The sequence below is a fragment of the Ceratotherium simum genome, chromosome 26 (assembly GCF_057802395.1).
Source record: "Ceratotherium simum simum isolate JZ-2026a chromosome 26, ASM5780239v1, whole genome shotgun sequence".
NCBI classification, from domain to species: Eukaryota; Metazoa; Chordata; class Mammalia; order Perissodactyla; family Rhinocerotidae; genus Ceratotherium; species Ceratotherium simum.
This window is the reverse complement of record NC_141925.1, coordinates 36,928,991-36,940,439: the sequence shown is the minus strand read 5'-3', so window position 1 is coordinate 36,940,439 and position 11,449 is coordinate 36,928,991. Positions and strand designations below refer to the sequence as shown.

Sequence of the window (11,449 nt, the reverse complement as noted above, 5' to 3'; positions counted from 1 at the left end):
CCCAATGTTTCGGGGTTTTCATATGGGGTTTCATCACACGGGCATGATTGACTAAATCACTGGCCACATGATTGAGCTCACTCTCCAGTCCCTCTCTCCGCTCTGGAGGTTGGGGGTGGGTGCTGAAGGTTCCAACAGTCTAATCTGGTGGTTGGTTTTTCCAGCACCCAGCCCCCACCCTGAAGCTATCTGTGGGCTCAGCCATGAGTCACTTCATTAGCATAAACTCAGGTATGGTCGAAAGTTCTCCTTATGAGTGACAAAAGACACTCGAAATTCCAAGGGTGATAGGAGCTCTGTGCCAGGAACTGGGGACAAAGTCCAAGTATATATTTTTTTATATCACACTTCCTCACTCCAGAGTCTAGCAGTTGATGCTGGCTATTAGCTGGGCCCTCAGCTGGGGATGGCATTCTGAGCACCTGTACGTGTCCTTTTCATGTGGCTTGGACTTCCTCACAGTATGGTGACTAGGTTCCAAGAGCAAGCTTCCAGAAGGTCTCAGGCAGACCCCTGCTGCCACTTCTGCCGTAGACTGTAGTCCTGTCCAGCTTCAAGGGAAGGGAACATAGATCTCGTTTCTTAGTGGGAGGAGTGTCACTATCACTTTGTAGGAAGGGTGTATAGGATAAGAGATCTTTTGTGGCCAACTTGGAAAATACAATCTACCACAACTACAGAAACCCAACCAACATCTGTTCTTTTAGATCCAGGTCAAATACCATGTCTTCCTGCAGACTTGTCTGAATCATCTCCTTATACTCACTTCTATCTTCCAAACCAAAAATGGTTCCTTTCTGTGGTAGTACTCACGGCCTTACTATACTGGAAGCTCCTTGAGAACAGGGACCAGCTCTTTAAAATTTTATAACAAAAGAATAAATAAACGAAGTAGCTTAATGTCGTGACTAAGACAGTAGGCCCTGGCATCAAGCTATTTTGGTTCAAAGTGCCATTTTAACTTTGGCTTAATGGTTAGATTCGGCGCCCTCCTCTCCAGCAGCCTGGGCAGACCACTTGTCTGTCAGTGACCAAGCTATGGCGGTGGCTCACAAACAAAAAGAGGAAGATTGGCAGAGGATGTTAGCTCAGGGTGAATCTTCCGCAGCAAAATAAATAAATAAATAAATAAATAAATAAATAAATAAATAAATAAATAAAAATAAACTTAAAAGAAACCGTGCCATTTGCCAGAGACCTGATCTTGCATAAGTTACTAAATGTCAATATGGCTCAATTTCCTCATCTGTGAAATGGGTATAATAGTACTAACTGTCTCACCAATGGAGTTGTTTTGAGAATTAGAAATAATACACAAAAAGCATATACAGTGCCTGGTAAGTAGTATATGTTCAGTGGTTAGTTGGATTTTGTTCTTGTTATTATTATTGTTATTATTACTATTAATTATGATAATAACACATTCCCCTTCAATATCCATAATAGTAAGTGTGATGGTTAATTTTACGTGTCAACTTGACTGAGCCATGGGGTGCGCAGATATTTGGTTTAACATTATTCTAGGTGTGTCTGTGAGGGTGTTTCTGGATGAGACTAACATTTGAATAGGTAGATTGAGTAAAGCAGATGGCCCTCTCCAGTGTGGGTTGGCAGCACCCAATCCGTTGGAGGCCTGAATAGAACAAAAGGTGGGGGAAGGGGGAATGTGCTCTCTCTGCCTGTTTTTGAGCTGGGACATTGGTCTTCTGCACTTTGACTGTAACTTACACCGTCAGCTCTTTTGGTTCTCAGGCCTTTGGACTTGGACTGGAACTACCAGCTCTCTTGGGTCTCCAGCTTGCAGATGGCAGATCCTGGGACTTCCCAGCCTCCATAATTGCATAAGCCAATTCCTCATAATAAATTCCTCTCTCCCTCTCTTTCTCTCTCTCTCTCTGTATCTCCTATTGGTTATGTTTCTCCAAAGAACCCTGACTAATGTACTGAGCACTACTTTATTTTTATTCATAGCATTTATCAGTATATCTGAAATTATATATATAAACAAATACAACACATAATGTATATTTCAGGGGAAACACAGCTTTCACTTTTACCAAGAGTTAAAAGATGGCCCTCAGAAAGGTGATGTAGTAGGCAAGATGGTCGACAACGTCCTCATGATGGGAAAAAAACAAACAGAAGGGACTTTCATATAGACGTTTCTGATGGTCCCTCCAAGCGGGGGCCTCTCTGCAGCACTAGCTTTGGCGTCCATTAAACCTACGCTGTCCAATATGCTAGCCGCATTTGGCTATTGAGCTTTTGAAATTTACTTCAGTTTAAATTTTGTGTGTGTGTGTGTGAGGAAGATCAGCCCTCTTCTAACATCCAATGCCAATCCTCCTCTTTTTTTTTTTGCTGAGGAAGGTTAGCCCTGAGCTAACACCCGTGCCCATCTTCCTCCACTTTATATGGGATGCCACCAGAGCATGGCTTGACAAGTGGTGTGTCAGTGCGCACGTGGGATCCGAACCTGCGAACCCCAAGCCACTGAAGCAGAGGGTGCACACTTAACCACTTGTGCCACTGGGCTGGCCCCCTACTTCAATTTAAATTTAAAAACTGATACTCCAGTTCAGTTATTGGAAAACTTTAAGTATATTTAGAACAGCTTGGGTATGGGAATCTACTTTTTCGATAGTAAATTTTACAAAATCTAAATACAGATCAAATATTTCTGATGAACGTTTAGCACCTGAATTGAAATGTGATATAAGTGTAAAATACACACCAGATTTCAAAGACTTAGCGCCAGAAAGAGTGTAAAATGTCTCAATAATTTTTTCTATTTATTACACGTTGAAATGATAACATTTTGGCTATATTGAGTTAAATAAAATATATGATTGGGGCTGGCCCGTTAAGTTTGTGTGCTCCACTCTGGCAGCCCAGGGTTCGCCGGTTCAGATCCCAGGCACAGACCTATGCACCACTTATCAAGCCATGCTGTGGCAGGCATCCCACATATAAAGTAGAGGAAGACGGGCACAGATGTTAGCCCAGGGCCAGTCTTCCTCAGCAAAAAGAGGATGAGCGGCATCAGATGTTAGCTCAGGGCTAATCTTCCTCACACACACACAAAATATATATATATATGATTAAAGTTAATTGCATTACTCCAAACTCATCAAGTTGTATACATTAAATATGTACAGCTCTTTGTATGTCAATCATACCTCAATAAAGTGGTTTAAAATTAGTTGTATTTGTTTCCTTTCACTCTTTTTTTTTTTTAAGATTTTTTTTTATTTATTTATTTTTTCCCCCCAAAGCCCCAGTAGATAGTTGTATGTCGTAGTTGCACATCCTTCTAGTTGCTGTATGTGGGACGCGGCCTCAGCGTGGCTGGAGAAGCAGTGCATTGATGCGCACCGGGATCCGAACCCGGGCCGCCAGCAGCGGAGCGTGTGCACTTAACTGCTAAGCCACGGGGCCGGCCCTCCTTTTACTCTTTTAATGCTGCTACTACATTCCTGTGTCGCCTGCATTATATTTCTGTTGGACATTTCCGGTGAGATCAGCTGGTATGATGCACCACACCTAGGAATCTTAGCAAACAGAGAAGCAAGCAGCAGCTGGCTTGGGGTCTGGAGGGTGTGAGATGATCCTAACCTCTCTCCCGCCCGAATTCTGGGCAGGACTCTCACCCTCAGGCCTCTACCTGTCCAGACTTCAGGGACAAAATGGGTGAATTTGCGGGAGGACAGGGGACCAAGCAGACAGCTTGCCCTGGGGTCAGAGGCACAAGCCTGTTGGCTGATGCTGCCTTGGTCACTCAGATTGCCCAGGCCCAGGCCCTGCTGGCCCAGGTGAACCTGTGGAGTTATCCTCATCTTACCTAGGAGGATCCCGAGAGAGTAGGTAGAGCAAAGAAGAGAGGGACAGTATGTTCTTTAAAGTTTCAATGGTAACCAAGAGAAGAACTAAAATAGTGATATATACAATAATGGGGGGAATGGTGGCATCAGTGAGCTAATCCTCATTTGTCTCCAGTTATCACAGCAGAAAGCCAAGAGATGATGTTGCCAGTTGGTCAAGCAAGAAACAGTGGCATTAGCTTGTTATTTGGCAATATAGAGGAAATCAGTGCAAGAAAACAGATACGGTTCAAAGTGGTTACCCTGAAATTGTACATTTAGGTTTAATACCCTTTTCTTTAATTTGCTGTATTTCCCTTTTTTTTTTAAAAAAAAGTGGTTGCCCCTTAAAGGGGCAGACTTGGAGGTGGGGAGACCAGGGAGAGGTTGGGCAGGGGACTGTGGTCTTTAGGATAAGCTTTGCTGTAGTGGTTGCTCTTTTAACAAAGTGCATATATGTCTTTAATTTAAAAAAAAATCCAGCATTTCTCCATCAGGCAGGAAGGATGCTGGTGTTGAGGAGAATAACTACCATGGCTTCCAGCGCTCTGATGAAACTTCAAATGCGTGGCCTTCTGGCCAAGTGTGTGCGATTTTATATTGTTGGAGCATTCATTGCATCTCCTGGGGGTTGCAGCTTTCTATAAGTTTGCTATGGCTGAACCAAGAAAGAAGGCATATGCAGATTTCTACAGAAATTGTGATTCCGTGAAAGATTTTGAGGAGATGAGGAAGGCTGGTATCTTTCAGAGCGCAAAGTGATTTTGGAATGTAAAGAATTTCTTTGGGTTGAGTTCCAGAGAAGTTTGTCACTCATTGACCTGTGTTCCTGAACTATGAAACATGAATATATGGGCTAAGGAATAGTTTCTCTTGATAAATAAACAATTAAGAAATAAAAAAGAAAAATCCAATGACAAAGTAATGAGTAATTGGTCCGGCTTGTTCCTGCTCACGTTTAGAGCCCTTGCTGGAATTGTGGACTAAAGAATTGAGTGCACAAGTTGCATTCTTATTGTGCAGATGAGAAAAAAGTCTTGGTGACTTAGCAAAGCCACCAAGCCCACTGGTGGTGAAGCTGGGGCATTCCTGGGCTCTTCCCCCAGTGTTCTTTCCACTGTGCCAAGCTTCCAGCATAAAATACCAGCAAGGCTGACATGTGTGATGAAGACAAGGCAGACATTTCTTTGGGCCACTGGGTGCTCCTAATTGAAAGAACCTGGATCGTATCCTGGGGCTTTGCTTCTTTTCATCAAGATGGCAAAGTACGTTCGCACACTGGAGATCTTTTTGATTTCCTTTTTGAAATCTATTAGAGTGAGTTTAATTTTTATTCCTATTTGAGTAGGTAATGCACGCACATAGTACAAAATCTGAAAGGAGCAAAAGGGCAAACAGTGAAAAGTCTCCCTCACACCCCTTTCCCCAGATACCCAGCCCCTCCCCAAAGCCAGCTCTGTTACCAGCTGCTTGCGTCTCTCCAGAGATCGTCTACACATGGATAAGCATGCAAATATACCAGAATTTTTCTTATTTGCGCAGATTTGTGGTTTTTTTCTGCATCACAGTCCACAAGTATCAGAAGGCTCTTGCCAAGTTGTTAGTTAAATGAGAGGCGTGGTGACAGCACACACACAGAAGTGTTCAAATCATTAGCCACCAGGGAAAATGCAAATTAGAGAGATGCCACTAGAGACCCACCAGTGTGGGTTAAAAATTAAAAAGACTGATTTAAAGAAAAAAGACTGCTAACAACAAATATTGGTGGGGATACATTGTTGATGGGAAGGTGAAATGAGACAATTTGGAAAAAAGTCTTCCAGTTCCTTTTGTTTTGACACAAAGCTAATTTATTTCCCTTCAGCCACTCCTGTTAGTAGGGGTTTGGTGTGATTCGGCCACTCCCTGGGTTCCACCACAGGAGCAGCCAGCCGTGGGGGTGAGAGGGGCTGTGTTGGTGCCTCACTTCCAGCTTGAGATAACACAAATTGTCCTCTGAGTCTCTCTCCCATTCCCAGCTTAAGAGAGTGTAAAGCATGTTACTGTAAAGCTTGTTTCAAATCTGGAGTGTCCCTGGTGCCAGGGGCTGCAGGCGCAGGGGAGTTGCTGGCCAAGCAGAGCCGGCATCCTACCTGTCAGAGGAGGAACGATACCGCCCACCACCACCCCCAAGCCTTGGCCCTAGAGGCTACTGTCCTGGAGACCACCTGGAGACAAAGCATGTTAAGCCCTCTTTCTAGTGGCGAGGGTCACATATAATGCAGAACTGAGCCAACCTTTTAAGGACTTTCTGCGCTTTCTTTTTTTAACTATTATCATTATTATTATTTTTATGACTTGTCTAATGTCCATGTATAGTCAACCTTTGTTAGGTTGGTGAGGTCCAGTCTGTTGTGACAATTTCTAGGTACCAGGTATTTCCATCAGAACTGACAGGTGGGTGCTTAAGTGAAGCTTCCAGTGCCTCTGTCAGAGGAGTGGACGGTGAGATCCAATTCTTCTGGCCTTTTCCACTGGGACCAGGTCCAGTTTCAGCTGTATCTCCAGTATCATTTCCAGTTTTACTTTCTTTTAGTTCTGGAGGCAGGTCGTTCTCAACCAACTCACTTCTCCTTTACTGCTGAAACAGGAGGATAGCGTTTTCTCTCTCCCAATCCTGGAGTAGGGTTAGACTGTGCCCAGTATCTGAAAATCCCCTGCTGTTGGGGGGAGAAGATTTGAATGCACTGAAGAGAGTTCTTTCTGAATGAAAAGGGAGAGAAGAAGTGTTCTTTTTGTTTACCAGTCTATTACAAAAGGATATGAAAAGGATTCAGATGACTATCCAGATGGAAGAGATGCACAGGGTAAGGTATGTGGGGAGGGGCATGGAGCTTCCAAGCCGTCTCCGGCTGTGCCACTCTCCCAGGACCTTCAAGTGTTCAGAAGCTCTTACACTCTCTTATAAAACAAAACATACCAGGCCAGCCCTGGTGGTGCAGTGGTACAGTGGTTAAGTTCACATGTTCTGCTTCGGTGGCCTGGGGTGCGCTGGTTTGGATCCTGGGCGCGGACCTACTCACTGCTCATCAAACCATGCTGAGGCGGCGTCCCACATAGAAGAACTAGTAGGACCTACAACTAGGATATGCAACTATGTACTGGGGCTTTGGGGAGAAAAAAGAAAAAAAAGAGGAAGATTGGCAAGAGATGTTAGGTCAGGGCCAATCTTCCTCAAAAAAATACAAATAAAAAAATAAAACATACCTACCTTATGACCTGGCAATTCCACTCCTGGGTACTTACCCATGATAAGTGAAAATGCATGTCTGAAAAGATTTGTACAAAAATTTTCTTATTGGCTTTATTTATAATAGCCCAAATTGGAAACACCCTAGGAGTCCATCAACAGGAAATGGATGAACTATGATAAATCCTACCATGGAATACTACTCAGCGGTAAAAAGGAACACATTTCTGATATACACTGATATACACAACAACACAAAAGAATCTCAAAAGCATTATGCTGAAAGAAAGAATTCAGACACAAAAGAGTACATACTGTATGATTCCTTTTATAAGAAGTTCTCGAACAGGCAAAAGGAACCTGTGAAAAAGATCTCAACAGAGGTTGCCTTTGGGAGTGGGGCCAGAGATTGACTAGGAAGAGGCATGAGGGAATTTCCTGGGGTGATGGTAACGTTTTACATCTTGAGGGGTTTTGCATTACACAGGTGTATATATTTGTCAAAACTCAGTGAACGGCAAACTTAAGATTTGTGCACTTCATTGTATGTAATTTTTACCTAAAAAAAAGCAAACTATAAGCAAATATAATTAATGATATGCATGCTGAAGTGTTTAACAGTGAAATAGACTGATTTCTGTAACCTCTTTTGAAATGCATAAAATTAGATGAATTGTTGAATGGATAAATGGTCAGATATGTGATAAAGCATGTATAGTAAAATGTTAATTGTAGAATTTAGATGGATATATACCCAGTTCTCTGTACACTCATTTCAACATTCCTGCGTGTTTGAAAATTTTTATAATGAAATGGGTGGGGGGGAGAGAAAAAGTGTAGCCGTTCCCATCAACGAGTAGTTCTCTATTGTCTCATTGTTGTCACCTTCTCATTGTTGTTATATCCTTGCTCTGTCATCAGAGCTGAGCTAGTAAGCAAAAGTGCTGGTTTGTCTTCCGCTATCCCCGGCTGCTCATCCTGGGGGAAGCGGCCAGGAACACAGACCGTGTGTGGTTTATGGCCACAAAGTTTTCCTGCTCCAAAGTGGGCTGGTCATACAATAGTCACCATCCCTGGCGGGGAGGGTGTTAGATCTCTGCTGTGCTAGATCTCCCGTTTCAGCTTCTCATAGCTTCATTTGGTTTATTTCCTCCTACTGGAAGAACACTTGTTCCAGTAGCTTCCTGGGATATGGTGTGTGGGAGGTAAAATTTTGGAGAACTTACTTGTCTGAAAATGTTCCTATTTTACCCGCCCACTTGATCAATAGTTTGGCTATGAGTAGAATTCTTGGTTGAAAATTATTTTCCTTTGGAATCTTGAAGGCATGGCTCCACCAGTGTAACTGCTGGGAAACTTGAAGCCATTCTATTTCCTGTTTCCCTATGACTTGTGTTTTCTCTTTGAAAGCTTGTAGGCTCTTATCTGTCCCCATTGTTCTGAAGTTGCACAATGATGTACTCTGGTTGGGTCTATTTTCAGTCACTGGGCTGGCACTTTCCATCAGTAAACTCCTGTCCTTCAGGTCTGGGAAATTTCCTTAATATTTTTGTGGATGTTTTCCTCCTTTGCTTTTTCTTTGTTCTTTCTTTTCTATTATAGGATATGATGGGGATGGTTGGACCTCCTGGGCGGCTTCTCTAGTGTTCTCACCATTGCCTATTTTCTATCTCTCCACGTCTTTTAGGTTTTCCGAGAGATTTCCTCAACTCAGCGTTCCAACCTTTCTTTTTTTTTTGGTGAGGGAGATTGGCCCTGAGCTAACATCTGTTGCCAGTCTTCCTCTTTTTGCTGAGGAAGATTGGCTCTGAGCTAACATCTGTGCCCACCTTCCTCTATTTTGTATGTGGGATGCTGCCACAGCATGGCTTGATGATGCCTCGGACCGCGCCCAGGATTCGAACCTGTGAACACTGGGCCGCGGAAGTGGAGTGTGGGAACTTAACCACTATGCCACCAGGCTGGCCTTCTATGTTCCAATCTTTCTGTTGAGTTTTTCATTTTTGCTAGCTTGCTTTTGTTTTTGTTTTTTTTAATCATCTGGATGTTCCTTTTTTAACAGCACTCCCTTCTTATTCACGAATGAATTATAGTCTCTTATCTGAAGATATTGATAGCTTTTTTTTTTTTTAGGTTTCCTTCTCCTTGCCCTGTTTTTGTTTTCCCCAAATTTATTTATTTGGATATTTTGATTTCTAGCTTCCATTCTGGAGGTTTTCCTCATATATCTTTTAATCCTTGGTTGTCTGATCAAGGGTGAGAAACTGAGTTAATGGGAAGCTCAGAAGGAGTGGGAGGCTTCCTGGAGCCCCCTCCCCATGTTGACATGTGTTTGGTCTTTCCTCCTGGGCTGGACAGGTTCCCTAGAGAAGAGGCCCCCGACCCTCCACCCTTCTATTCTCAGGGAAACTGTCAGCAGGAGCCATGAGGGAAAGGGTTGGGGAGGGTCAAGATTCGTCATAGGGCTACTAAATCCCTTCATTTTTGTTTTGGTTTCCAGGCATCCAAATACCCACTAGTTTACCCCCTCTAGAGAGGAAGCTCCAGTCTTTTGTAGGGGAAGGAGAAGGCGGCCACCTCGTCTAGTGCATGATAGGAGGTGATGTAGACTGCCTGCTGCTGCTGCTTCTCAGCTTTCACCCCATCTTTCTTATCCTCCTCTCCTTTCCACCCCCCTTCCATAGGTGCCAGGTGCTGCCAGTTCCCAGCCCTTCGATGATTCTCTGGGGGTAGATCTAGTGCTGATCAGCTTTCCCACTGCCAGTCTAGGTGGCTACATCAGTTACAACCAGTCTGTCCACACATTCCAGCATCCAACCTCTGTTGTCTCCTTCCCTGTTCTTTCTGTTCTAGGATTATGTCTTTTAAATTCCTTTTCTGAAGTTTTAGCGGGGTTTTGGGTAGAAGTGAAATCAAATACTTGCATCCAATCCATCATGTTAACCTGGGAATGAATATCAAATGTTCATTTGCCTATTATGCATCTCCCCCACTAGAACGTATGTTCTCTGATGGCAGGGATCTGTTTTGTTCCTTTCACATTTCCAACACTTGGACCCAAATAAATGATCGACCTTGAATGAAGGACCTAAGTAGGGTATATGATTGCATACATAGCAGGCACTTGATAAATAACTGTGTAGCACATTCAGAAACACACATAGTTCAATATTTGCTTTTTTAATTTGAACTTAACTTTTTTGGACCATGTGTTGCCATGGGGCACATTACAAATAGACACTCAAGGCCAACTTTCGAGAAGCTTTAAGTTAACTCAGTTTTAAATTAAAGCTGATTTTCATATGTGGGTTGTACATTAATTGTGTTATTTTATAGTCACAGTCAAACCTCTTGTATGGTGAACTTTCATTTTATCAATCTAGAGAAATAATGATCTGAATATGGTTGTGTCATGTGTTTGCTCAAAAACTCATGTCGTATCAGAATAAGTCCACATTCAAGGCAGTCTGTAATCCAGCCTGCAATTACCTCTCTGGATTCTAGACCTGGAGCAGGGCAAATGCTTGCTCCCTCTGCGTCCCACCTGAGGATGGTTCTGAGTCCCTAATTTCCAGGACTTTCTTCTCTCTGTGGAAAACTCTTTTCTTCTTACTCCATCAAGACCCACCAAAAATCCTACCCAGACCCATCTTTCAACTAATCTCTTTGATGAAAGCTTTTTTATTATCATGAATATAGTTTTTTGCCTCCTAGTAAACACCATATTTGTACCCCACTTAGAGCACTGAGCACAGTGGGCCTGATACCCTGGCAACTGTGTTCCCATCTCGTTCATTTCCTATGAGTCCCTTACGCCACAGCAGCACTCAAATGTTTGTTCAGTTGAATTAAATTATTGACCCAAGGCCTCACCCTTTTATTTGCTCCTGGTCTAAAAACATGAAAGTAACTACACTTAGCAGTTTAGGCTTGTCATAGAGTCACTGGAAATTTCTATCAGCAAAGGGGACACTGTTGTTCTCCTATCCTTGAAATTTCAACTCTTCTTTATGGGAGATCGTTATGAACACAGCAAAAAGGAGGTGTCCTTTGCCCTGGGAACGTGTTTATTTTGAAATAATTGCAAGACAAAAATGTTTTTTTTTAAAAAAAACTTGTGTAGCAAATGTCTGATTTCAGAAAATTGTTACAATACTGAGCAACAGAGCGCGTTGTAGGAAGAGAAGGCCTACAAGATGAAAACATCATCGGAAATCAACTCCCCTGGAGGGTCCACTCGCTAACAGAGTTGATGGGAGTGAGCACTGGTTATTACCTTGCAGGAGGACAATGCAGCAACACGTATAAAAGCTTTAGAAACATTCACGCCTATTAACCCAGTAGGAAACGTAGTCTAAAG

At 42.9% G+C, this 11,449-nt stretch overlaps 1 pseudogene; it reads left to right on the top strand.

Moving 5' to 3' along the window:
• Positions 1-4,393: 4,393 nt before the first annotated feature.
• LOC101388627 (cytochrome c oxidase subunit 6C pseudogene) lies at positions 4,394-4,642 on the top strand (annotated as a pseudogene).
• The last annotated feature ends 6,807 nt before the right edge of the window (positions 4,643-11,449 follow it).